The sequence below is a fragment of the Bubalus bubalis genome, chromosome 12 (assembly GCF_019923935.1).
Source record: "Bubalus bubalis isolate 160015118507 breed Murrah chromosome 12, NDDB_SH_1, whole genome shotgun sequence".
Classification (NCBI taxonomy): domain Eukaryota; kingdom Metazoa; phylum Chordata; class Mammalia; order Artiodactyla; family Bovidae; genus Bubalus; species Bubalus bubalis.
In genome coordinates, this window is record NC_059168.1 from 103875081 (window position 1) to 103902984 (window position 27904).

Sequence of the window (27904 nt, forward strand, 5' to 3'; positions counted from 1 at the left end):
TCCTGAAAACCTCCTCTGTGCCAGGCCGGGCACTACACCCTTGACCAGCATCCTGAATCCCTACGAGGGTCTGAGCAGGGTCGTCATGGTCCCCTTTGGCCAACAAGGAAACAGAGCCAGACACAGCTCACATGATTTGAGGTGGGGAGCAGGGGCTGAGCCTGGGTGCCACCCCAGGTCAGTGTCTTGTCTGGTCCCCCCTTTGCCCAGCCCACCCCTGCTTGCCTATGGGTGGTGGGGCACACGTGTCTCCCGGCGCCCCTCCGAATGGAAGCCCCCTGAAGGCAGGGACCTGGCAGTCCATCTGCCACCGGGGGCAGGGCCTCCCAAGGACACAGGGATGGCTCCGTGTGGCAGGCGGACTGAATTGAGTCAGGGTCCGTTTAGCACGGCTTGGCTGAGCAGGCCCTGAATGTGGGAAAGCGAGGGATGGGCTCTCAGCCCTGCGGCCCCCAGCTCTGGCACGGCCGCCCCCAGCGTGTCCTGGGCAGGTGGAGGGGATGGTAGACACGGTGGGCACTGCAGGCCAGGTCAGGGCACGGAGGGCGGGGGTCCTGGTCAGGAGAAAGGCACTGGGGTGCCCCATTCAGGGGCTTCCTGGGAGGGTGGTTTGAGACCCCTGAGGGAACCCCAGCTCAGCAGCAGGCTTTTCCTCTCCCTTAAAGTAACCACGTGCAGAAGCTGGGTTCTGCTGCTGGACAACTTTGTTTTTACCTTCCTCGTCTAAGACCTGGGCACAGTCCCCGGAACCAGTTCAGGGCTGGGCGGCTATGCAGGAGGGCGCCCCGGCCAGGGCTCCTTGGACCGCCAGAGCTCTGATCGCTAAGTACGTACGAAATCTAGGCGCTGGGCAAGGGCTCTGCCTGCCGCGTTTCACTTCGCCCTCACAGGAGCTCTCAGCACGGGCGAGGAACAGACACGGGGTGTCCAGGTCTGCCCAGGGCACAAGCAGGACCCGATTCGGCCCTGGCCCAGGACTGCAGCTCAGCCCTGGGATCCACAAAACCCTCGTGACTCAGCCAGACCCCGGGGGGCAAACAGAGGCTCAGAGACTCAGCAGGGACGCACCTGTCCCTGGTGACCCAGGACTGCCCACCTGTGCGCGGCCGCACGGCTGTCCCGGGCACCGCAGGGCAGGCTTTCGGGGCCAGGCGTGACCGTGGGCCCAAGGTTGGGGGGCCTGCCTGCTGGGGGTCCTTCCCCTGTCCACAGAGCTGGCCACTGCCCAGGCCTGCGGGGGCCACAGTGACATGACCCCCCACCACCGCCAGATCGCTAAGGCATCCAAGTGAACTGGCCACCCCCACCTGCATGAGCCTCCCACCCACACTGTGGCTGGTCCTGGCCACTTGCCTGAGTTCCTTTGACATGTCTGTTGTCTATTATGTACTGGCGCTGACCCCAACTTCTGAGACCTCCCCTCTCCGTGAGGGGCCCATGGGTGCCCAAGGGTCAACAGAGCAGTACCACTGTGGCTTGGGGAGGCCCCCCCACAACCCAGGCCTAACCTCAGGGTGCTGTCTGCCTGGGTGAGTCAGAGGTAGGAATGGCCCTGAGACAACATCAGGCTTCAGCACTCCATCCCAGCCCCTTCCCTCCTGCCTCCCGGACCCTGGGCCAGACTGGCTCCCCAGCCAGTGCCTGCCCCCTTGAGGGCTCCCCTCAAATTGGAGATTCTCACCTTAGGCCACACTGGCTTCCCCTGGGGGGCTGTGGGCTGCAGGGATTCCTCTGGAAGCTTGTGCTCAGAGGTCCAGGTGGGCTGAGCATGCCCGGGGGCTGCTGATGCTGCTGGACCAGGGAGCTCGCTTGGAGGACTGCTGTCCTGAAGGATGGGCCCCAGAGCAAGGCTGGACTCACAGTGGCTCCCAGTTGGCTCTGAATAAAGCCACTTCCCTAGGGCCAGCCTGGATGCCCTGCCTCTGCGCTGTGGGGGCACAGGCCTGTCTTTGCCCCACGGTCCCTCGGCTTGGGACGCCTCTGGGACCGCTGCCCGCTTCCGTCCAGGCGGCCGATTCCTTCTGACCCTGCCGGCTGATGCCCAGGTCTCCCTGTCTGCAGGAAGCCTGTGCGCTCCTCTGTGCACCCAGCCGTGCTCTGCATACCCTACGCTTTCATCCTGAGCCGCCGCCTTCCTGCCAGTCCCCGCGAGGCCCTGGGAACCCCCGCACTGTCAGCCTGCCCTTGATGCACAGGCTCCAGTAAATGGCAGGCGCTGTCTGCGCCCCTGTGCATTGAGTCACTGGCCACAGCAGAGCCCCTGGCAGCTAAGCGCTGGAGGAGGCAGATGGGAACTGGAGCCACTGATGCATTTCCGGGAAGAGGATCAAGCCGGCTGTGAAGGGCTCATGCCAGAGGGGTGAGCGGAGGAGGGAGACTGAGGCTGCTGAGCCCAGGAGACCCTGACCACATCTGCTTCCGCTCCTGGCCTGCTCTATGGCATCAGGAAAGCCTCACTGCGCCAGAGCCTCGGTTTACCATCTGCGAAAGCAAACGGGGACAGGCTCCAGGGAGACAGCGCAGGTCACATCCTTTAAGCCTCACCATCAGCCTTGGCTTCCCCGGTGGCTCAGTGGGAAAGAATCTGCCTGCAGTGCAGGAGATGCAGAGGACATGGGTTCAATCCCTGGGTCTGGAAGGTCCCCTGGAGGAGGGCGTGGCAACCCACTCCACTATTCTTGCCAGGAAAAATCTCATGGACAGAGGAGTCTGGTAGGATATAGTCCCTGGGGTCACAAGGGGTTGGCCACGCCCCAAGCGACTGAGCACACACACACGTTGTCCCTGGAGTCAGAATAATTGACTCCATTTTACAGATGAGGAAACTGAGGCTCAAGGAGAGAATGGCACTTGCTCAAGGTCAATGACAGGCAGAACTCAGGGCCAGGCTGGAGGGACGAGACTTTTACAGAAATGCCGGCCGCCTCTGGCATCGCACAGTGATTGAACAAACACCCGACAGCCAGTCCCCGTGTCCTGACTCCAGGACGGGAGGGGCTGCCTCGTGCTCTGGGGAACAGAGGCGCCTGGGGGTGAGAGCGAGACGGTTCAGAGCAGAGGTCACAGTCAGTGCAGACTTCGGGGGAGGCGGCAGCCCTGGTCTGTCTGGGAGTCAGACAGACCTGGGGGTGAATCCAGGCTCCTCGCCCTAGTGCCAGGGCGACCACGGGCATCGTGTCCTCATCTTCAGAACAAGATGTTCATGCCAGTCTCCACAAGCATCTGTGGGGTGTGGGCAGTGTGCCAGCTTGTGCCGTGTGGAGGTCACGGCAGGGAACAGGGCCAGGGTGCCAGCCTCCTCCTGGTCCTCAGGGAGCAGGACTTCTGGGGAGCCCCAAGCCTGGCCTGAGATGCGGGGATCCTTGACAGAGCCCTGCTGACCACATCCCCTCTGTGTTTTGAGTGCTTTTTTGCTGCATCCCTGAGGCTCCTCCTCCCCACCCACCCCTCTGGGGCCGAGTCCCCTTCTTGCCTGCTCCCCGGGCCTGCTCTGTCTCGTGCCAGGCCCACAGTGGCTGCGGGGCCTCTGCACGCTGCCCTCTCTGCCTACAATGCCCTGCTCTCACAGGCTGTGTGGCTCTTCCCCTCATTGCACGCAGGTCTCTGCTCAAATTTCTCCTCCTGAGAGAACTTCTGTGACCATCTGTCCAAAATAACCTCCCTCCCCACCATGGCTGCCCCGTACCCCGAGGGGCTCATCCTTCCAGCCCTTACCCTTTTACACATGATACATTCATTCATTGTCTGTCTCTTCTCCCAGGAATCTGAGTCACTGAGGACAGGGGCTCTGTCTGTTCTGCTTCTTGCTCTATCCTGGTGCCCAGAACAGTGGCTCATATTACCTCAGTTAAGTGATGAATGAATGAGTGAATCCAGTGCGAAGGCTCGGGAGGGTGTTGACAAGGACAGTCACTGGGTCAGTTCTGCTTTTTAAAAACTCTGTGGCTGTGGGGTGGGTGGCTGGGCACAGAGGCAGGGTGGGAGGGGCTATCTGGAGGCTAGCATAGGCTTCAGGTGACAAGAGGGGTGGAGATAGAGAGAAGGGGGTGACTGGGAGGCAGGATGGGGGTGCGGGGTGGGGAGGAGTCCTGGGGACCCCAAGGCTTCAGGCCTGGGTGTCTGCATGATGGGGAACCACTGAGTCTGCGGTGCTCCTGTCTGTGAGAGGCAGCATGGTGTGGCCCAGGACTTGCCTCCAGGCTCGGCATCACCCTGGGTAAGCTGCTTAACTCCTCTGTGTCTCGGCGTGCTCACTGACCAAGTGGGGGTGATACTGGGGCTCCCCTCATAATTGGGAGCACTAACCTACGTCCTGAGGAGCAGCCTTGGCTAATCAGGGTCCTGGCCAAGATGGAGGAACTGGGCTGAGATTTACCCTATGGCCTGAAACAACTAAGTACCCAGGACAAAATCTATGAAACAATGGTTCCCAAGGCACTGGCATCAGGTGAGGAAGGACCATCCTCAAGAGATGGGCAAGGAATGAGGACAGTCCAGACTGAACAGGATCCCCACCTGGTGAGAGTATACAGGCTCCCCACCTGGTGAGAGTGTCCAGGCTCCCCACCTGGTGAGAGTGTCCAGGCTCCCCACCTGGTGAGAGTGTCCAGGCTCCCCACCTGGTGAGTCTCCAGGCTGCAGGGCAGGGAAATCCAGGTGGGGCCTGGTGGTCCCCCTAAGTTGGGGAGAGAGAGCTGACTCCAAGGAAGCTGAGTGATGCTACTGCACACGGCAGGGTCTTAGGAAGGAGGAGCTACATAGAACCATGAATCTGTGCAGAGGATCCCCTTGATTACTCAGCTACATACCAGTCAGCACAGCTATGTGGGTGAAACTCCCTGAGGTCAGAGAAAGAAACTTTTTTTTTTTTAAGAGAAAGAACCATTTGAAAAGATTCTAGGGAACAATACTGGAAGCTCACACAGGTCCGGGAATAGTTCCTGCTCCTATCAGAGAGGAAAACTTCATAATTCCTGGAGCATTGGTTAGAAAATTCAGAGGGCTTTGACTAAATGTGCTTTGTTCCTGCCTCCCAAAGCATAACAGCTAGGGCTGAAACCAGCTGTTTTCAAGTAACAACCAAACCCCAGAACAAAGTTCACAAACATACACAGGGGACCTAGCACCCGACAAGGTAAAATATACAAGGTTAGCATCCAGTAAAAAATTACTCGGCATGCAGACAAAAACAGATACAATCCACACGGAAGGGAAAAATCAACCGGAACTAACCCAGAAATGGCACAGATGATAGAATTAGGAGACAAGAACATTAAAATAGTTATCGTAACTGTCGCCCACATGTTGAAACACTAGAGAAAAAATTGGACATGTTAAGTAGAAACATAGAAGATGTTAAAAAGAACAAAATCAAATTTCTAGAGATAAAAAAAGATACAATGTCTAAGATGAAAAATATACTGGATGGGGTTAACACTGATTTACTTAGTGCAGAAGAAAAGATCGGTGAACTTGGAGACAGCGATAGAAAGTATCCAGAATGAATACAGAGAGAGAAAAGACAAAATGCAAATAAGTGAACAGAGCCTCAGTGAGATGTGGGAGACTTCAAGTGACCTCATAGATGTGTAACTAGAAATCCTAAAGGAAGGAGGATGCAGAAAAAATGATCAGAAGTAGTCCTGGATGAAAAATCTCCAAAGTGGGTGAAAACCTACGGACCCACAGATCCAAACACTCGGAAGCACAAACACAAGAAACATGAAGAGAACAGCACCAGAAACAAATCAAATTCCTTTAAACCAGGGATAAGGACAAAATCTTAGAGAAAAGGGCACAGGCCGTGGAATACAGGCAAGAAGGACGGCCGACTTTGCGCTGGAAATGATGAAAGCCAGGAGACAGTGGGTAGCATCTTCAAAGAAGGCACACCAACCTAGAATGCTCTACCCAGCAGAACATCCTTCTGACGTTAAGGTGAAATAAAGGACAATATGAGCACTGTCTCCTCTTCTTGACTAGAAAGCCCTGCAGGGCAGGGCCCACAGCTCAGCTCCTTGCCAGACTGCACACGCTGTCTGGACCTGCTGCTGGAGGAGTCTCATTTTCTTGCTGGGTTTGGGTTCCCAGTGACCCTACCTGAGCAGGGGGGTCACGTGGGAAGTTCCCTGCTTTTGGGGAGGCTAGGTGGAGTGTGGCTTGTCTTGGGGGAGGCCCAGGTGAAAGGGGCAGTGGCCCTTCCGGGGCTCACCCCACCGGGGACCCTGACTTCTGGGATCCGGGCCCTGCCAAGTGAGCAAGGAGGAGGGGGTTGGAGGCACGCTGGCATGACGACCTCGTGCTCTGCATTCCCCTCACTTATCCCCACAGGAGTGTGACAGCGCAAAGGAAATCTGCATAATGTTTTTAAAAACAACCAACCAAAAAATATATAAATTTTAGCTGTTCACAAGGTTACAGGCAGTTTCCATGGCTACTGTTGCAAGCGGTACGCACCGAGGTGAGGAGGTGGGGCTCCCCTTAACCCAGTTGATAAGGGCACTTGGACAATTGATTGTGGCCCAGGGGCCAGGTGCCTGGCTGCTGGGCTGGAGGCAGCGAGGGGGCAGAAAGCAAGCCAGGAGGCCCCTGCCCCCCCACCCCCGTGCCCCCCACCTCCACCCGCCCACCGGCTGGCACGGATTCTGCTGGCTAATTAGAACAGTGCCCGTGACTTTACAGCTCTCTCCAGTGTAAGCTGGCTTTTCAGGCAGGGAATCCCCGAAGCACCAGCAGCCCTGTGGGCTCGGAAGACAGCATGCCATCCTCCCTCCCCACAGGTGGGCACTGAGGACCGGGGACCAGGGCCACCCAGGAAGCCACAGTCAGTGAGATGAAGGCCTGGGCTGCTGGTGCACTTGTGAACTCCCGCCCGGCATACCCGGGGTGGCCCTGAAATTCCCACCCCCGCTGGAGACCACCCAGAGCAGACAGAGGGGCCAGGGCCAGCCCTTCCTGCTGAACCCAGGCTGGGCCACCTGCCCTGGAGCTGTGTGTGTATGTATGGGGGGTGGGGCGGGCATATGTGTATGTGTTTGTATCTGTGTGTGCACGTGCGTATCTGTATGTGTATGCCATACACGTGTGTGTATGTTTCGTGTGCACATCTGTGTAGGTCTGTGTGTGTGGTGCTAATGTGATTGAAGAGCAGATGAGCAGAGGCCAAGGTAAATCAAGCCACCGGGTTTTTCCAAAGACACAGGCAGGACCGTCCAGCACTGGGGGCCCGTGTCATCACCACTCTGTCTGGATACACCCCTTAAGTTCAGGGGACCTGGCACCTGCCACAGAAAGCCCCCTGGACCCCAGCCCTTGTCTCTGACCAGTGCAGCTCATTTAAGTCAGGCTCAGCGTCTGCCTTGTGGCTTCAGGGAGGGTCTGCAGTGGGTGTGGGGAAGAGAAAGGGGGGCAGAGGGTAAAGGCTGGGTGGGCAGCCAGGGGACCCGTGGAGCAGGTGCAAAGAGGCTGCTCTGAGGTGGCGGAATCAGGGACTCCCGGGACACAAGCACCCACGTCCTGTAGTCTTAGAAAATCAGAATGCCTGGGCCACAGATGCCAAGAAGCAGACTCTCCCGTCTCCTCCTAGGTTCAGAAGGGCCTTTGGACGTTACCTGGCCTAATCACCTGCTCCGTGAACAGTAAGGGAACTTTTCTCCTCTTGAAATCACAGTTCATCCAAGGTGGTCAACCCGAGGGGTTGGATCTCCAATTTTCCCTAGTGGGGCAGAGGAGGGCAGTACCACCTCTGATGCTCAGTCAAATGCTAAGCTTTCTGTTCTTCCCTGGAGTCACCGCTGGTTCTCCCCAAGTACAAGCCAGGGGGGCCCCTGAAGAAGGCCCCCCCAGCCTGTGCACCCCCACCCTGGGGACAGAGGCCTCAAAGGGCAGCAGTCAGCCCCCGGTCCATCCTCACCCCGTGCCCACTCACTTGCCTCTTCATTCATCTGATGGTTTATGAAGCTCCACTGCCCACCGGGCCTGCCGGCACCATGGCTGCAAACTTGCCGCTAGCCCTCTTCCACCCTCGGCCACCACAGCCAATTCAGCAACCCCCTTTTCCACTTCTGGGGGCCACTCAGATGCCCTGGGCAGTCTTCCCTGGCCCAGGCACCAGCGAAGACTCTGTTCGAAGCAATCTGTTTATATCCATTTTCCCTTAAAAAAAAAAACTGGGCTCAGCCATTTTTAAGTGAGTGTAGGCGTGTTGTTGAAAGGACCCGTCTTGCAGATTAAATGAATTTTTTTTCAAAATCAGGAGTCGCTGTCAGTGAAAAGTGGCATTAACCCCCAAGGCCTGGCCAGGAGCCGAGGCCCCACCTAGTGAGGCCGTGAGTCCGGAGCTGTCAAGCAGCACCTCGTCTGACGATCACGCTTCCGCCGCTGGAGGGCGGTGGGCGCTGCTTGGAACAACCCCGGGTGCTGGCCGACCTCCCGCCAGGTGAGCTGACTTCCTATCTCTGTACGGTCTGAGGCCTTGCTTCCCCGAACAGGCTTGGATGGTGTTGCTTCTGACTTGAGATGTCGGGGGAGGGGGTGGTCCTCAGTCCAGGGAAAGTCGGCAGAGGCCAGTGCTCCCTCCTGTCCCCAGCAGGTGCGGCTGACCTTGACCTTGAGAATGGCACAGAAACATCCAGCCACCCGACAAAACCTGTAAGCGCCCCACTCGGGTGCCAGCTCTGGGCTCCCTGATGAGCCAGACCAACAGGTGCCATTCTTGACGGGCTCCTGGGCCATAGACGGAAGGAGGCCAGGGGGCACAAGCTGCAGAGCCGGGTGCTGACCGGCTGAGAGCGTGTCCTGGACCTGACCTCCTCGGGAGGTGGTGTGAGGTCAAGGTCGCTTCCCTGACAGGCAGACCTGTGCCAACCATCAGGGACCTTTCAGGCAGGGAGGCGAGGAGGCAGGAGGACCCCTAGGGACGAGGGTCTCGAACGTTCCAGAATGGAAGTAAGTGCGGCAGGGGACGTCAGTGATGAGGCTGGGAGTGGGGGCTGGCAGGGTCTGTCCCCTGCAGGGCCCCTGGACTGTACCAGGGGTCTGGGAGCTGGCCTCAGCGAGGACGGCTTTCAAGGTGGCGAAGTGGTAAAGAACCTGCCTGCCAATGCCGGAGACACAGGAGACGCGATTTCAATCTCTGGGTTGGGAAGATCCCCTGGAGAAGGGAATGGCAATCCACTCCAGTGCTCTTGCCTGGAGAATCCCATGGACAGAGGAGCCTGGCAGGCTCCACTCCTGGGGGTTGCAAACAGTCAGAGACGAGTGAACACAAACACGAGTACCAATCACACGCGACCACAGAGAACCTGAGCTCCAGCCCCGCCCGCCAGAGCCAGAGACCCCGGAGTCCAGCACCAGGCTGCATGTGTCACGCTCCTCTGGCACGCGGGGTCTTAGGTGGGTGACGACGAGCCCTCACTGTGAGAGGCGGATGACTGCCCCGTCTGTATGGACCAGAGAGGTTCAATCACACACCTGAGGTTGCCAGCGGGGGGAGCGCAGGCCGGGTCCCAAGCCCGGGCCTGTTCTGAGCTTCCCACTGCATCTGCGGCCCTGCCGGTCCCCGGCCACCCCCACCCACGCCCTCCTCCTTGCCTCACCTTCCCTCATCCTGACGTCTAAATGCACCGACGCGGAGGGCAGACAGCAAAACCCAGACACAGCCCAGCGGTGGTAAAGTGTTAGTCGCTCAGTTGCATCTGCTCAGTCCCCATGGACTGTAGCCCTCCAGGCCCCTCTGCCCGTGGCATTCTCCAGGCAAGAACACTGGAAAGGGTTGCTGTGCCCTCCTCCAGGGGATCTTCCCGACCCAGGGATCGAACCTGGGTCTCCTGCCTTGCAGGTAGATTCTTTACCGTCTGAAACACCAGGGAAGCCAAAGCTACCGTGAAAGTGATTATTCAAGACACAGCATTGTAAAACAAAATATTTTGGGGGAGGAGAAATCTGTTTAGTAATTAGGGGGAACTCTCTCGTGTGAGAAGTTCCATGAGGTACAATTAAAGTTGACTATGTTTTTCATTTTGTAAACAGGTTCGCACTGAGCCAGGAGTCTTCTGTATAATGAGCGCTTTAACCAAACAAACCCCAAACACAGGCAAATACCAGACGCTCACAAAGTTACAAAAGAGTGGCTGCCGTTTTTGTGGTGAAACGGACTCTTCTCACTGTCTTCATTCAAACCAGGATTGGATCATCGCATCTTGGGGTCGGCCCTCTCAGAGCCATGGTTGGTTTTGTGGTGTTTCAAGGGGAGCCCCCGGCAGGAAAAGACACGTGGTTTCTGGATCTACATGTGGGTGCTTCTCTAAGCCAGCGGCTCTGCTGGGCTCTGGGAGCAGTGGCTGGTGTGGGTGGTGGGGAGGAGGGCCCCCTGAGGAGAAAGGATCCAGGGCTCGCCTTTGAACTGGAAAGGAGAGCATTTTAATTTTGTCTGAAGGGAGCCCCTGAATGGATGGAGTGTGGGCACATTTGCCAAAGCCAAGTGGAAGAATTTGGAAAACAGGATGTAAATATGACCTTTCCACCTGCAAGGTGAGGCCCAGGACAGCGTTCCGGGTAAACTAATGATGCTTCCCGGGCCACCCCGCTCCTCCGCTGGGTCAAACACACCCCCAAGTTCCCCGCTGCAGCCCCAGGCTTTCCTGCCTCCTCCCACACTTGGCAAAACAACAGGCATTAGCACTCGGGGTGCGTCGGCAGCAACGGCAAACCCAGCCGCCACAGCGGGGCCGGGGGCGGGGGCCGGCAGTGGGTCCTTCATTTACTGCAGCAGAGCGCCCTCAGCCCGGGGCAGGGTGTGTGTGTGTGTGTGTGTGTGTGCGCGCGCGCGCGCCTTTTCAAGCCTGGCAGAGACCAGAGGATGAGAGAGGGGGCCGTGGGTGGGGAAACCAACTTCAATCACAGCACATTCTCGAGTGCTTCGAGCCAGGGAGACCCCCAGGAAGGAGCCCAGGTGGTTCTCAAGGGGAGCAGAGAGGTGAGGAAACCCGGAGCATCTTCAGTGGGTCCCCCGTTAACAGCCAAAACCAACAGACGTGCCCCCACATCCGAGGGATGGCAGAAACGCACCATCTCTCCAGCGTGCGTGCTCCTGTCCACTCCATGCTCATCTCTCAGGGCTTAGCTTGAATTCCACCTCCAGGAAGCCTTCCCTGACTGCCCCAGCTCGCAGGGTGCCTTCCTCTGAACCCAGGCAGTGCCCGCCCAGGGTACGATCCACCGGGAACTGCCCTTGCCCTGTCGGACATTCAATGCATGCACGTCCCTCCCCTGAGGCCGTGCCTCCCTCCTGCTCCAAGCCACTCCCTGTGGGCATTACTGAACTAATTTGTACAAACTATGCAACAGAGATGAAACCCTGCTAACTAAGAAGCGTCCAGGTAACTCGACGAGAGAATGGGGTGCTGGCGTGGGAAGATGTTCCAGACCAGCCAATAAAACGACAAGGGAGGCAGAAGAGCCCCCGGGGACGCCCGGTGTGGCCGCAGCGACGCTGATGGCCAAGCTCAGGTGTGCGGGCTGCAGCCGGAACCACGCCTTTACTTTGTCACAAAGCTGGATGGCTTGATTTATTTTTTTAACAGCAGGCATGCATTTATTCTATTTAAAAAACTCTTTAATGTATTACAACGAATATATGTTCATTAATAACGTGAGGAGCATAAGGTAGACCATCACCTACAAGAGCTTTCTGCAGGCACAGCCCTTTTTCTGTTCTGGTGTAGAGTATGTTTTCCACAACAGTGTGTCTCAAACTTTGCTGAGCACCAGAGCTCTACAGCAGGTCTGGAGGGGGCCTGAGGACCTGACTTCCCAACCAGCCCCCAGGGATGCTGAAGCTGCTGGTCTGCGGAGGACCACTGCTCCAGCTGATGCTTGGACGGTTGCTGTTGTTGTTGCTTAGTCACTAGGTCTTCCTAGAGAAGGGATCTTCCCAAGCCAGGGATCGAACCTGGGTCTCCTGCATCTCCTGCTTGGCAGGCGGACTCTTCGCCTCTGAGCCACCCGGGAAGCCCATGCTTGTGGACGGTATGTGGAACTAAATACCGCAAATAGTGGTAATAATAGTCACAGAGAGAAGACAGTTCTCCAGGGACCCAGGGCCCACACAGAGGCCCAGCTGCCAGACAGAACCGGCCTGGGAGTGCCCCCAGGGGCCACCTCTGCCATTACTGCTGCCTGCAGAGACCACGTACCTGGGCGGGTAGAATCAAGACGCAGGTGACAGTCAGGGAACCATGCGGTCCCAGTGTGGGGTCTGCCCGCTTCTCAGCCACGAGGTAAGCCTGTGGCCAAGCCTGGACGTGACCACCAGCAGGAGCTGCCCTGGGGTAGACCCGGCTGGGAAGAAAGGTTCTTGCTAGCGCGCAGGAGTGTATGGATTTGACGTTATTATTGCCGTTTTGTGAATGGAGAGCCTGGGGTCCAGAGAGGCTAAGTAACTCCACTGAGGACATACAGCTTGCACACAAACACAGATCCAGTCGGCCCCGAAGGCTGTGCTCGTGCCTACCGGGCCACACTGCCCACCTGTCCTCGTGGCTGGGGGGCGTGGCAGGCCAGGCTGCAGCTCCGAGAGCCTGGCTTGAGCTGGGCCTCCGGGCTGGTCCAGCCCTCTCTCACCTCTGCCATCTGGGAAAGCTGAGCCTGGCGCCTACCCGCCTCTCACTCTCCTGGCCCAGGCTGCTACTGCTTTCCTCTGGTTGAATGCTGCAGTCTCCTCCCAAGCCTCCCTGCCTCCAGCCTCACCCCCTCCTGGGAATCCTCCACACTGCACCCCTGAGAGCCAGACCTGCCTGGGGTCCTCCCAAGGCTCTTCCCACCTGTGGCTCCTGGAGACCTTGGAGAAAGCCCACCCACAGAGCTGGGCTCACAAGCCTTGCCTGATCTGACCCCCCACCTGCTCCCCACTTCCAATCCCAGGGCTCTCACCAGGACTGTTTATATAATCCTCCAAGGCTCCCAGGGAATTAGGGGCCACAGTCCCCACTTCACAACCGGGACGCAGCAGCACTGGGCCTGGAACTCACGCCTCGGTCTGAGTTCGGGGCTCTTGCTCACCCTCTGCTCAGGGCAGGCTGGCCTGTCCACCCAGGTTTCCTCCTGCAGTCCCTCCATCCCCCCCTCCACCCTCAGACTCCCACAGGAAGCGGGTGGGGGAGGTTCGCCACCGTGAGCCTCTGTGGGGAGGGGACCTGATTCCAAAAGGAACAAAGAGCTTTGCAAAGACAAACAGGCGCAAGCTGGGCACCCAGGAGCCTTTCTGCTACACAGTGCAAGGAGAGAAGCTGGCAACCCGAAGATGCTGGGCTTGTCAAATCCCCTCTGGAGCAAATCCAAAGGGACTGAGATACGGCAGAGAAAGCCAGCGCCGAGGAGGGCAGCAGAGCCAGGCGGAGAAGCCCAGCTGCGTGGCCTCAGAGGGGCCGGCCCTGGACTAGGCTCCGGGCACTGGTGATGCGGCCGGGACTCTCAGTTACCCCTCCATGTGCCGGGGTGGAGGCGGAGGCAGAAGCACCCCTTTTTTTGCACATGACGAGGCCGAGTGATTTGCCCAGAGCAGCCTGGAATCCACTCTCTCTGCCATGGGAATTGCCTTTTCCCTGATGCACAGATGCGGACCTGCTGCTCCAGGGAGAGGGGCAGGCTGGGGGCTGCTGTGGAGGACCGGACAAGGGCCGGCTGCCACTCTGCCTTGCCTCCTGCCTGGCAAGCCTCGAGTCAGAGATGATTTACTGAGATGTAATGAAGCTCTCCTGCAGCCCCATCTGCCCCCTCTCCCGCTGTAATCACTCCTCTGGGCTCCCGCTGCCATCACTCCGTAGAGCCAGCCCGTGTGGCTGGAGCCCAGAGGCTTGTCTGCGGGAATGGGTCCCAGGGTTCCATAGCCTCCCGGCCGGACACACCGCCTGGTTCGCCCAGAATCAGCACCGGGAGTCGGCAACTTTGAACCAGCCCCCAGACATGCAAGACTGGGGTCCTCACTTGAGAGGGAAGTGGCGTTGGTGGGATTGGCTCCAGGCCAGCCCTGAGATTTCAAAACCCCACTGAATTCCTCTAAGACTTCGACTCCTCCTAGCCAGCCTTACCTGCTCCATTTGGGGCTGCAATGAACAGACTTGCAATGGCCCACGGGGGACGTGACGTGATTCACCCCATCATTTCACAGATGGGAAACCGAGGTCTGGAGAGAGAGCGACTTGTCCAAGGTCACCCAGAAAGGTGGACAGAACTGGGCAGAGAAACCCCAGCTCCTCCAGCTGCGGCTGCCTTTCCCCGCCCAGTGCCCTCATCCACTTTGTCGTGCTGACGTGTCATGGTGTCTGGGGGCTCAAAGCCTTGGAGGCTGGACGGGAGCTCTGGGGTGGGCATGTTCTCCCCTCCCCACGCTAGAGAGGCGAAGATGGAGCAGCGGCAGTCCTTCTGTGGGCAAGAGCCTGGAGCAGAGCATCCGCTCGCTCCAGGAAGGCCAGCAGGGCTCCCCGGAGCTCCCCACCCCTACTCCTGTTTATCCTGGGAGCTCCTAGGCTGGGAGAACCTGGAGGTCCTTTTCGGACCCCAAGCCCTTCAGGAAACCATTTCCAAGCTTTCCCAGTGAATCCCCGGGATTCAGCCCCTTTGGAAATGCAGTCCACGGGGAAATGGGAGCTCAGCAGGGTCCAGGGCATGGGGATTACTCTGTCTTTTTCTTCTTGTTCTCCAGGTGCCTAGCCGGCCGCTGCCACATAAAAGAAAGGATGAAGAAAACCCCACACTGCCTGAGCCCCAGCTTCAGGAGCAGGACGCATGTTTCAGAAGCCCCTAGCACACAAGCTCTTTAGAAAGCTAGTGGTCAGCATGCGTGGGGTTAAACAAACTCTTCCAGCACAGGAGGTAGTCACACCCACCTGCTTAGATAAGAAGAGCCCTGGTCACCGAGACCCAATGCTCCCCGAGGAGGAGGAGGCAGGTGGGAAGATGGGCACGTGCGTTTTCCTGGCAAGCCCGAACTTTGGGGGGTTGGAAGTCCTCAGTGCTCCTGGAAGCCATCCCTCCCCAAAAGCCTGGCCTGGCATGGTTGGAGAGCGTCGGGGGGTCCCTCCTTGTCTCCCATGCCAGTTTCTTGGGGGCATGCGAGGGGGCGTGCTGGGGCCATGGCCTCCAGGATGCTCCCTCATTTTCCAGATGGGTCCTTGAACTTGACCCTCAAGATCCTAGTCTCAGAGCTGCGGGGGGCTGCCCACTGGCAGGATTCCTCATGCCCGGGTGGCCCTTGGCCTTGGGAGTATGGGACGTGGAGTGAGTTGAAACAGCAGAGCTGGGAGGGTGGACAGGATTTTTAGTGTTCGCAGTGTCTTTCCATCCCCGACTGGAGAAACCAAACACCAAACACCAGACTGGTCTCCCCTCCCCCACTTCAGCTGAGATTTCGGACAGACAAAGGTGGGAGTGAGGCGGGCAGCAGGCGGGTGCGTCAGAGGCCAGCTCTACCCCTCACTGGCTGTGTGACCTTGGGGAAGTGGCTGAACTTCCCTGAGCCTCGGTTTCCTCATCTGTCAAGGAGGGCCAATGCCCCTCTTCTCCTGGGTGTTGAGCACCTTGAATGGGTGACACCGCAGGTCTGGCCCCAGCAGGGTGTCTCGCAGGAGGCGGATCTTGGTAAACAAAGGGCTCAGCCCCTGGCGGCAGAGAGAACAGGGGCCAGGCTCCGCTGGGAAAGTTTCCCTCTCCAGCATCCCTCATCCCCCCGCCGGGAGGGAGACGAGGCATCCCTTGGCACCGTGGGTGCCCCCGCCTGTTCCTCAGGCCCTCGCTGCCCACCTCCGGTTCTGTCCACAACCTCCTCAACAGGCGCGTACTTTGAGGGCAGCCAGGGATGGGACGGGTGTCAGCGGCCCTGCAGCTGCCCGGGACAGGAGCCTGGCGCAAGGCAGCCCGGGGCAGGCTGCGGTGGGCACTCCAGACCAAGTAAGCACTGCGCCTGGGCTTCCCCGCCTGCCTCCTCTGCCCACGCGCCCCGTGACCCGCGCGCCCGCTCGGCCCTTACCTTGAACCATGGGAACGGCGCGGCCCCGGCTGGCCGAGGACTTGGGCGCACGTGACGGGGCGGTCCGGCGTCCGTCCCAGGCCAGGCGCAGCTAGTAGCGGCCGCTCATGCCCAGGCCACGGCTGCGGCGCCTGCTGGGGCCCGGCGGGCGAGGCGGGCGCGTGAGAGGCCCCGGAGGACCGCGGCAGGCGGCTGCGTGCCCAGGCGGCAGCCCCTCGCCAGCGCCGGCTGCGCCGCGGCTCCGGACGCCAGGCTGGCTCCCGGCGAGCCGCACGCGCGCTGCTCCGGCCGCGTCCCGGGCGCGGGGCGCGCGCGCAGGCGGGGAGGGCGCGCGCCCGAGCCGGGCGAGAAGCGCGCCGCCGGCCCCGCGCGCGCCGTCGTCGGGGGCTGCGGGGAGCGGCCTGGGAGCTGTCCCTGGTGCTGACGGCGGGTGCGCTCCGGGCCGGGGTTCGCGACCTCCCGCCGGCCTGGGGGTGACCCCACACTCTGACCGCGCTTTGCGGGGCTCGCTGGCTCTTCGCCTGCTTTCCTTGCACTCCCCGTTTCCACCGCGCTGAGATTCGGACCCGGACCGAAGTTGCTTGTTTACAAAGAGTGCAACCTTGGGGCAAGTCCCTTACTGGGGTGCCCCTCTGGCTCTCATCTTCAGAATGGGACTGGGAGCAGTGCCTAGAAGGTCGGTCTGAGAATGAAATTCAACCTCGTCCAGGTGCCTGGCGCACAATGAGTGCGTAGTAAATGCTTGCCTTTATCACGATTCCTCCCCCTCCCCCCCCACCCCCATTTTCTTGGTTAGCAGGCACAGAGCAAGTGAGAGAAGGGGCAGTGCTGGTCCTGAACTGGGCTGGCCGGTGCTGGGGGCTTGATGGCTGTCTTTGCACCTCTCAGAGCATTCATAGGGGAAGGGAGTGGACTTCTTCCTCGGGACCTCAAAACACAGACTCAGGACCAACAGTCAGAAGTTAAAGTGGGGCAGCTTTGGGCTGGGTACCAGAGAAAACTTTCTGATGGAAGGTCCTTGACCTTAACGGAATATTCTGTGACCTCTGTCCCCATGGACACTCCAGAGGAGGCTGCAGCCACAGAGACCCTGAACTGAGAAAGTTCTGGAATTTAAAAGGCTTTGAGTTAGAATGTATATGCACGGAAAACCACGCCAGGCTCATTGAAAGCACTGTGTGCATGCTTGCTTTATTGACTCTTTCGTGTGTTCTAAGTCGCTCAGTCGTGTCCGACTCCCTGCGACCCCATGGACTGTAGCCCACCAGGCTCCTCTGTCCATGGGATTCTACAGGCCAGCATGCTGGAGTGGGTTGCCATTCCCTTCTGCAGGGGATCTTCCTGACCCAAGGATCAAACCCACACATCTTATGTCTCCTGCATTGGCAGATGGGTTCTTTACCACTAGCACCACCTGGGAAGCCCTTATTGACCCTCAGAGAGAGAGAGAGTGAAAGTCGCTCAGTCGTGTCCGACTCTTTGCAACCCCATGGACTATACAAGTCCATGGAATTCTCCAGAATACTGGAGTGGGTAGCCATGCCCTCCTCCAAGGGGGTCTTCTCAACCCAGGGATTGAACCCAGGTCTCCCTCATTGCAGGCAGATTCTTCACAGCTGAGCTACCAGGGAAGTCCCTTATTGACCCTAATGTTCTCTATAAGAAGCTCTACCCTGGTAGGAAGAACATGTAACTTCAGCCCATTCTGGAGATGAGAATACCGAAAACAGACAGGGGAGGTAAAGCGACCTCCAGGGAGTTCATTCCCACCTTACAAATGGGCTGAGGACAGAAGGGTATGCAGCTTGCTTGGAGCCAGACAGGGCTGAGAGGTGAGTGCTTACAAACCAAGCGTCAGACTCCACTGCAGCCCGCCCCTGCTGCTCTGGCAGGGGTGCCTGTCTGATCTTCCAGAGTTATTCAAGCAATTTTGACTCTGGAGAGCTTCCTTATAACAAACCAGGCAAGTAGCTCGTTCCTCTTAACTAAGGAGAAGAGCTGGAGCCTGCCCTGCGGTGTCTCTGTCCCTTCCAAGCAGGGTAATTAAGTGTCTCCTGCCTCATCTCCCAGGGGACCAGTGGCTGTGCTTAATTCATTAACTGACTGTGAGCCGTGCCTGCATCCACCAGGCACTTATCTCGTGACAAACATCGTTATGCTCTGGACACAAGGCTACACACTTGTCCTGAATTGCTGCATTTACTCCTCTCAACAGCCCAGCGAGATGGATACTGTTGGTGCCTAAGTTTGCAGCTGAAGATCGAGGCTTTTAAAAGCAGCAGGCTAGAGTTGGGTTGGACCAGTTGTCAAGCATGGGCTCCTAACAGTCTCCTTCCAGATTTTCCACGTTGTCCCCAAACTAGGAAAATAGGTGGAAATATGAATAGAAATTCCATATAAGGAGTTAGAGAAAGAGAGAGAAAGAGGAAACCAGGAGAGAGATGCAAAGTAGCCAGCCATTCAGCGCCCTAGCAGTCGGCATAGGAATCCTTTAAATCAACATTTCCAGTCAAAATCCTCATTTTGACTGCTGAGCAACTTTTTCTTTTTTTTTTTTTCAAGATTTCTTGGATCCTAGCAACTGTGTGCCAGGAATTTTAAAAGGAGTGTCGCTGCCAAACCCTCCTTACCAACCCGTTCGCAGGCCCTTCCACTTCTCCGCAGGCCTGCTTTTCATTCACTGTGCGGAATTTCACAGCCGTGGGTCTGGGCAGCTGCAAATCTCAGAGGCTGATTCAGGTTCTAGAGCTCTTGACCTGCTGAAGCACTGGTTTCCTCCCAGGCTGAGCAGAGAGATGGACTCCTGGTGCTTGTGACGCTGCAGTCCAAGCCCATTTTATTAAAACCAGCCTGAACATCCCCCCTGACATGTAAGGCAGGCACCTTATCCTCAGTCTATAGATGGTAGCAGAGGGTGAAGTGGGTTACCCATGGTCACACGACTGGCCAGGAGCTGCACTGAATGGATTTTATTTAGATAACCATGCCTTGTGATCACCACCAAACTGGTTCTTTGTGTGACCAACGCGTGGCTTCATTTTAAGCAAAAACCTCGTTTCCAAAAATAAAAATAGGGGGAAATGAGGATTCATTGGTCTGACTTTATAGAAACAATTCACCTTCAGATTTCCTTAAATAGCAATTTCTCCCGTGCATGAAAAAAAAAAAAAAAAGGATTAGAGCTACACACAGTTCTCTCAGGTCGGCCAAAAACAGGCCCGGGGGCGGGAGGAACGGCACGGCACCACCCCGCTGGCATTCCTTCCACTACAATCTGCTTTTCGGTTGCATGGCAACTTCAGTCTACGGCAGCTACTATGTCCCCGGCTCCAGCATCTTTCCGCGACGCAGAGCTCCATGGATAGAACTCAAAGCCAACAGATGGCCAAGTTGGTCGAAAAAAATCCCGGCACGTTGATCACGCGTGGCAATTCACAAAGGTGCGTTTCCCACTAAAAGCAAATGGGGCTCTTGGAAGTTGAGGCTGACACAGTAAAGCCAGGACCTTGATGGCCACACACTTCCTGGGTGCAAGTCTGGGCAGCCTGCTGGGGAGGGACCATGACCTCACCGTGGGGACTCAGCCTTCTACTCACAGCCACGTTGCACGCACAGCACATGCAAGTTCGGGTGGACTGAATTAAGTTCTTGGGAGCCGAGGGCATTTGCCCAGCTGCAATCTCTGGACTGAACTTGGTCCTGCAGAGGAGCAGAGCGCTCGAGGAGTGAAGTTTCTGCCAGGATGTGAGACTAATGGCCCAAAGCCTTTCCAACTCTTTGGAAACCTTCAGGAGGGGGTGAGTTCGCCATCTCCAGAAGTGTCCGAGCAGCAGCTGTCCATCACTTACAGCAGGAACAGGCTGGCTGACCTGGCCCAGGGGATGCTTCCAGCCTTGGAAGTCCATGAGCTTTCAGAAGGGGCAGCCGATGGCCGCCCAGAGGGAATCCCACTTCCCTCAGCCTCTATTTTGGCTGATGGTGGACCTTGGGCACCAAGAAGGGCCCCCTGGTGAGTTTTCCAAGGTTACGGGCCTTGGGCCAAATGACCGAAGTCCTTAAGGAAACTGTCCATACCTTCGGGCAGTTGCCACATTAACCTCTGTTTGCCCATTGAATTGTTTTGTTCTCTCGGTCTGCACTCCGGACGGATTCTACCTGATTGAATGGGCTGGTGGCAGTTTCACTGATGTCACTACATCTAGGTTGCAGGTCAAGTCCATTCAGAGAACAAATAATTAAAAAAATATATTTTTTTCCGTGATGGGCAACGCTGTGACACTGAGATTATTCTGTGATGTGGGCTAGCAGAGTGCACTCACATCCTACCTCAAGGACTCTGGATTGGATGCTGTCTGGACATGACCAGGAGAATAACGAGGCATCAAAGTGCGTGAGAGCGAGCAGGCTAGGCGACCAGGCGTGCAGGGGGTCGGGAGTGGGCGGGTGTCCTGTGTGCGTGCCAGCGTTCCCCACACGTGGCGAGTGGGGTGATCCCAGTCGCCCTGGTTGGAACAGACAGCCTCATCTGTTTGAACAGACATGACTGGTGGTTTTTAATTACCGCAATGTTTTAAAATGTTGTGACAGCAAGCTTGATCATTCATTCTTTAGGAGTCTTCAAGGCTGCCGAACGAGGAAGCCTGGGCACTGACTGAGGTGCTCTGACAAGGTTCCCTCAGGGCTCCTTAAATGGGTCTCAGGACAAGTCCTCCCGAGGGTGGGGGCCCAGGCGGGGCCCCGGAGGCATCTTGTTTCCTCCATTTCAGACATTTGTTACTTGTTGAGACGCTTTAACAAGAGCTCTCGGGATGCGATCCTGTTTCCCAATCAAACCTTTCTGCAGCAGGAGCAAACCCGAGCGGTGCCTCCCTCCCTCCATCCGTCCATCCATCCATGTGCCCTTGGGAGGGTGAGGCAGAGACACAGCCAAACCCCCGGTATCTGGGAACTCAGAGCTGGGTGAGGTTTCCAACAAGACCAAGCTCCTCTCACTGGATGGAGCTGGACCCAGGACTGTGCTACAAAGAGCTACCACGTTCGGGGTCTTCTTATCACTGAGCCCTCCTGACAGTCCTGGAAGGCGAGAACTCTCATTTTACGTGACTCATTTGACAGCAGAGAGCCTGAGGCTTGGGGACGGGGGTGCCTGCCAGGCTGTGCGGTGACCGGGACCGTGCCGGCCCCCAAGTGCACACCGAGCAGGCCCCCGCTACCCTGCTTTGAAAAAGGACATAAGAACAGAGACTCCCCGTTTGGACGATGTGCACCCAGAAGCAAGGGCCTCTCCTGTCACCCGTCAGCTTCCATTAGCGCAGGCTGTAGTGAAGGCCGAACGCTGCTCCTGCTAACAGAAGACGCAGCCGGCGGCGCTTCCGTGACTGACACCTACATGTCAGGACATGACATTAACGTCTGCGTGCGGTTGGAGGCCTTTCATCGTAACAGCAAGGGAGCCGTTCCTCCCCCACCAGGACGGTCTCCGTGCTGCCGGGGGAGCTCCGCCACCCAGGCCCTCAGCGATGACCTCCTCCAGGGCACAGAGACCGGACACAGGAGCTTGGCCTGCCCACTGTCAGGACCCGTCACGGCCACCCGCCCCCCACCACCCAGAGGCAGATCTGAAAGGGGGGCACAAATGAGGCAGGGTTCAGAGACGAGGGGACCAGCAGGGTTCCACGAGGGGAAGCAGAGCTGAGCACGGTGTCGGGGTCTCTGAGTGCAGGGGTGAGGGGTGGGCTGTGCCAACCAAAGGCTCCCTCCCGCCCTGGACTTGCTCCCGCGCCCCCCACCTCCCCACCTGGGTGGCCTGGGGTAACCTGAAGAGCCTCGGCCACGGTTCTGTGCTGAAAGACACTGCTCCCGAGCCAGTGTCTGCACGGGAAAAAAAATACACGTGGTTTTTTGAATTCCACTAAAGAAGCCTGGTGGCACTAAGAGTCGGCCTGCCGATGCTGGAGATGGGGGTTCAGACCCAGAATTGGGAAGATCCCCTGTAGAGGGGAATGGCAACCCACTCCAGTATTCTTGCCTGGGAAATCCCGCGGACAGGGGAGCCTGGCACGTTATAGTCCAGTGTTGCAAAGAGTTGAACACGACTGAGCGTGTGCACAGACACACACACACACACACACACACACACACACACACACACAGGGGCACATCCGCCCTCGACAACGCCCCCTCCCCTGCCCCGCCCTGGCCCTTCTCTGTCGACACCTGCTCCCTTTCTTAGTGGCCCCGAGTCTCGGGCGCTGTCTCACCTGTGGTCCCTTCAGGCTCTGCCGCTCTCTTCACAATGGAAGGTCTGCGAAGACTGTGCTTTCTCCATCTCGGGATCCCAGCACCAGCCACAGCAACTGTTTGTTGAATGAAAGAAAGACCTTTGTGTGAGAATGCAGAGCCTCCCTCTGCTCCCGACGTCCCACTGAGACCGCTGGCCATGGTGAGCCTTCCTGTGGGACTGATGAGGAAACTGAGGCGGTGAGGGGCGAGATTGGCGGGATACGGAGCTGATGCACAGCCCAGGGGATCCTGGCCCAGAGCCGCTCCCCAGGCCAGGCTCTGCAGAGAGGAAAGGCAGAGCCCTCTCACCCATCTGCCCTGGGCTCACTGTACTTGGAGCCTCCCTCACCGCAGGGACCCACACAGGCTGGAGCCCCTCCCCAGCAGGAACCCCTGTCTACGTCCAGGGGCCTTGCGGATGGAGGGCAACCTGGGGGGGGGCGCAGCCAAGCGCTGGCCCTGGATTGGCAGTTCCCAAGGCCACACCCCACTGCCATCGCCCTTGCTGGTGCTTCTGCCAGAGATGCCCTATCTACCCAGCACCATCACATGAACTCCTATGCGCCCTACAAAGCCCAGCTTGAATGTTGCCGCCTCCAGGATACCAGGAGGGTCATATAACACTTTGATCAAAATCCCAACAATACTTTTTCTGCAGTTGTTTAACCTATTTGAGTGCCCACGCCGTCAGACCAACTCCTCTACTGAGCACTTACTGTGTGCAGGCAGGGGGATGGTGCTGGGAGGGAGGGGAACAGGACAGGCCCAGTCTCATCCTCTCAGAATCCACCCCTGGGTCAGGCCTGCCATCTGGACGGGTCCAACATTTGGGCCTGGACATGGAGCTCTGGCCACAGTGCCCTGGGGCAGCCCAGGAGGAGGGGAGGGGCTTGGACCTCGGCCCCTGCTTCCTAAGTGGGCGAGCATGAGCCCCAAGCCCAGCCTCTCCGAGCTCGGTTTCCCCACGTGGGGCTCTGAGCCACGTGGGTCTGCTCACCTCCCAGGTGAGGGTGAGGCAGCTTGCCTGGCATGGCTGCTCTGTGAGCAGGGGCTGGAGGCGAGGCCGTGGCCGTCTCAGCAGAAAGGGCTGCACTGGGCAGAAATCCCACCCTTCCTCCCGGTGGTTCCCCCGGGGCCTGGGTGCTGGTCTCCAGAGCCTCAGCCCTGCCAGTTTCACCCGTCCTGGAGGGGGGTGGGGCTGGGCAGCTTCCTTGCCTCTGACAGAGCCTGGAGGGGCCGGTATTCCACCCTCGGCTCCAAGCAGGGCCGCTGGACAAGCCGCCCGGACCCGTGGTGGCGGTGGTGAGGGCCACCCCGGGCGTGTCTCCTCACTGCCCACCCTCGGCTCCAAGCGGGGCCGCTGGACAAGCCTCCCGGACCCATGGTGGGGGTGGTGAGGGCCACCCCGGGCGTGTCTCCTCACTGCCCCATTGTCACCCGAAACGGGGTCGGTCTGGGGTTCGAGTCCCAGCTCACCCTCCACGCCCCCTTCTCAGAGCCGGGGTGCAGTGTGGCTCCCACGTGGGGAGGGGAGGGCCCCCGTTCTCGTGATGGGACTGGAATCGCCGGGCAGGACTGGGCACACCTTCCTGACCCCGGCCGCGTCTCCTGCCACATTCTTCTCACTTGCTTTGCTCTTTCTGTTCTGATGAGAAGTTTGGGGTGGGCGGGTGCCCTGGAGTGCTCCAAGACCCCGCAGACTTTATGGGCTGTGCGTCTCCCCTCGGAGGAGCCAGGGATGCACTCTGCTCTCAGTGAGCCTGCCTCCCTTGGGGGCTGTCACCCCAGCACAGGGGGCTCAGGCCAGAGTAGGCTCCACTCGGCCTGAATGTCAGGTCCCTCCCTTGTATGGGTGGCAGCGGTGTGAGGCTCACGAGGGCAGGTAGGAAGCAGACATGTCTGCTGCCTGTGTAGACGCCAGCCACAGGCACCTTCCAGTCTCCCCAGGTGTGGCCGAAGCAGAAGAGGGGAGGGCTGGGGGTCTTCACGCCCTGGGCCCCCTCCCCGCCAGATTCCTCTCTCCACATCACATCCCAGCTCCTGGGACCCAGCCGTCTCCCTCTGGGGCCTCATCTCTTCATCCCAGCAGTGGGAATAACAGCTCATCACTGCCCTTCACCTGGGCCCCTCACTGGACCCAGGTCTTCATAAAACCCCCACTATTAAACCCTTCTTGAGCTCCTTTATCTGAGTGACCTGTCATTTTCCTTCCAGGACCCTGCCTGATGCCCTTCTCCCAGCTACACTGGGACCCATATTGGATGTGATTAAATGGGGTGATTTCTTCTGATTTCTTGGTGTTAAACTGCATCTCACTGGTTGATTATGCCTTGGGCTGCCAGCTGGCAAGGCTGGGAATCCTTTCTTACACTTGCTCATTTCCTTGGCCCATTTTTTTCCGTTGCAGAATCTTTGTGTCTTCATATTGATCTGGGGACGCTCTTTACATATTCAGGAAATGAATCCTGGATCTGTTTTGTGGCTGGCAAATATTTCCTCCAAGGCTGGTGTCTGTCTTCGCCTCTTTTTAGCATCCATCGTCATGCTGAGGCTGATAGCTTTCGAGGGTAGACCTGTCAGGCTTTTTCTTTAGGCTTCTGGGAGGCTGATCAAAGTAGACAGTATTTTCCCTACTATTGGTGCAATTTTATACTTTTATGCTTAGATTTTAGCCCACTTAAGATTTTCGCAAATGTGGGCTAGAGGTTTGCTTGTTTTTATTTCTATTTTGTTTTGACACATGAATAGCCAGGGGTGACCTGTTCTTTATCAAAGTGGAACTCGCATCAATTGTTAATCTCACTCCATACATGCAAGGGTTTCTGGACCCTTTGCTGTCCCGCTTGCCCCTCCCTTGCCCAGCATGTGGCGGATAGAACTTTTACAGCTCGTGGAACCATTGTTATCGAGAAGCGTGGAATGCCTGCCAACATTCCTTTATCTGGCTGTCAAAATTTTCTTGAGTTTTCTTGTGTTTTGAATGATCTGTATAATCAGCTTGTGAGATTGGGAATCCTTTGGGGGCTCTATGTAAGATCAGTCACAGTTTAATTTGAAGAAACTCAACGCCTGGAGAGGAGGACAGAGTGGCAGAGCCCTAGGGCCAGACAGCGTGGGTTCAAACCCCAGTTCTGTCGCCCCCAGCGGCGTGCCCTTGGATAAGGTGCCCCCTGTGCCTTGGCTCCTTCATCTGTAAAATGGGGTAGTAATCACACCAATATTGCTGGAGGCATTAGCGTGAAAAAATAAAAGGACTACGATATGTAAAGCATGTAGGAAATCAGACGTCATCTGTTTTAAGCTGAGTCACGATTGACTTCATCACTAGGAAGGAAAAACCTGCCAGCCAAGCTGTGATATGCCCTTAACGGTAAAGTATACCTCAGTTTCAGAGATGTTCAGAGGTGGAGAATGTATTCATTAGAATCAATACAGGAGAATATGTCTCTACAACTTTACAGTATCTTCCCATCAAGGAACTAGGTTCTTATCCTTAAGTATTTACCGAGGTTTTCTTTTTCTATCCTTCAGTAAAATTTTATAGCAGTCTTCATATGAGTTCTTTAGGGTCTTTGATCATTTTTAGGGGAGTAAAGGGTTCCAGAGGCCCCAGAGTTTGAGAACCATTGTTCTGCATTAAGAGAAAGGCAGGGAGGCTTTAGGAGCATCTTAACAGATGCTGACAAAGCAAGTAATCCCAGTCAGCACCTACTGCTGTTTGAAAAGAAATGGAGAGAAGCTTGCTGCCCGGGACAGGATATTTCATGCCAGTCTATGGCAAGCATCCTGCCCTCGAGCAGACACGCCAGGTGCCGACGGGAACCAGCTGAGCTGTGCACCCTCGCACTCTGGGCCGGGGACGCCCGGCGAGTCTGCGTGATAGAAACGGAAATAAAAGACACAAATATTGAACCAGAAGACGCTGAACTGTGAATGCTCAGTGACGCTGGAAAATTCCACTTGACAAATCCAAGCAAACCCAATGAAGATTTATTACAACAATCACAGGTTTAGCAAGTTGGCCAGCAACAAAATAAACACTTAAAAATCAATGGTTTTGTACCCAGCTGAGGGCAAGAGGAGAAGGGGGCAACAGAGGATGAGACAGTTGGATGGCATCACCGACTCAATGCACGTGAGTCTGAGGAAACTCTGGGAGATGGCGAAGGACAGGGAAGCCTGGCGTGCTGCAGTCCATGGGGTCGCAAAGAGTCAGACGCGACTGAGCGACTGAACGACAGCAACCGTGACCCAAGGAGAAATGCAATGAAAAGCTGTTTCAATTTGAGGTGAGGAACAGGGCCGGCTTAACTGGACCTGTGATACTTATTTGTTTTGTGAAACTAAAGCCAACACAGTATAATAAACACAGAGAAGAGCTGAGTGGTGAGCACATCTCTAACACCGTTCTCCTCACTTTTCTTGTGTTGGAAATATTTCAGAATGCAACGATGATGGAGCCCGGCCCTGACAACAAGAGAATGACGCAGACTTCACCCTCTGCTGACTTTTCTCTTCCCGTGATGTCTTCTGTCCCCTTTCCTCTTCCTTCTTAAGATTTTTTTTTTTTTCGTGAGAACACCACCCTTGAATAATTCTTTCAGAGAGGAGGGTAGTGGCAAAACATATGAGTCCTTGCGTGCTTGAATATTTTAAATTCTGCCCCAAAACCAGAACGCTGGGTTTGGAATTGTTGTTGCTGTCCAGTCGCTCAGTCATGTCCAACCCTTTGCGATCCCATGGACTGCAGCATGCCAGGCCTCCCTGTCCCTCACCATCTCCTGGAATTTGCTCAAATTCATGTCCCTTGAGTCATGATGATGCCGTCTAAGCATCTCATCCTCTGTCGTCCCCGTCTCCTCCTGCCTTCAATCTTTCCCAGCATCAGGGTCTTTCCCAATGAGTCAGCTCTTCCCAGCAGGTGGCCAAAGCACTGGCGCTTCAGCTTCAGCCTCAGAGCGGTGGACTCTGCGGGAGGTATCATTTTCTGCTGCTCTTAGGGAAGTTGCCAGTGCCCCACAGGTTCCTCCTCAGGTAAGCTTTCTCTGCCCCCTCCCCTCGGCCTCTTTTTCTCGGTTTTGCTCTCCAATGGACATCCTCTCTCTCTCTCTGTCTCTCTGTCTGGGAGCATCTTTACTTTGCTTCTGGTGCTCTTTCTGGCCTCCCCGTATCTGTGCGCCTGTGTTCATTGGCTCCGGGTCTGAAGACGGATGGATGTCTTTGCTGTTTTCTCCCTTCTACCCTTCCTACCCCACCTCTGGATGTCCCTTAGTTGGCTGCGGGGTGTTGCAGCTGTCCCCAAGTCCCCATATTTCCCTCCTGTTTTCCATCCCTCTGCACTTGAAGACAAATTCCTCTACCAGCGCCGGGCCTGGTCTTCCAGCTCACCGGGCTCCTCTCAGATGTCTCCCTTCCGCTCTCAGCTCATCTATTTTAAATTTCCAAGATCTCTAATTAGTTCTTTTATATCAAAGCCCATTCTCGCTTCACGACTACGATAACCTCTCTTATCTCTCTAAAGATACTAATTATACTTATTTTCAAGTCTCTCTGCTGACTCCATCCATGCCTCTTCCCTGGGTGCTGGCGTTTCTGTTT

The 27904-nt window shown here is 57.0% G+C and overlaps 1 protein-coding gene and 1 long non-coding RNA gene across 2 annotated transcripts in view; one reads left to right on the top strand and one right to left on the bottom strand.

The window, feature by feature from the left end:
• FAM163B (family with sequence similarity 163 member B) overlaps positions 1–16315 on the bottom strand; it is a 29428-nt gene extending 13113 nt beyond the window's left edge. Inside the window, exon 1 of the mRNA XM_006062469.3 lies at positions 16025–16315. The gene's annotated coding sequence lies outside the window, so the exon portion shown is untranslated. The remainder of the gene's footprint in view (positions 1–16024) is intronic.
• Positions 16316–17703: 1388 nt separating this feature from the next.
• LOC123328672 lies at positions 17704–23644 on the top strand. The gene is made up of 2 exons (XR_006639841.1): positions 17704–17856; positions 22300–23644. It is a non-coding gene; the product is annotated as an uncharacterized LOC123328672 (long non-coding RNA).
• The last annotated feature ends 4260 nt before the right edge of the window (positions 23645–27904 follow it).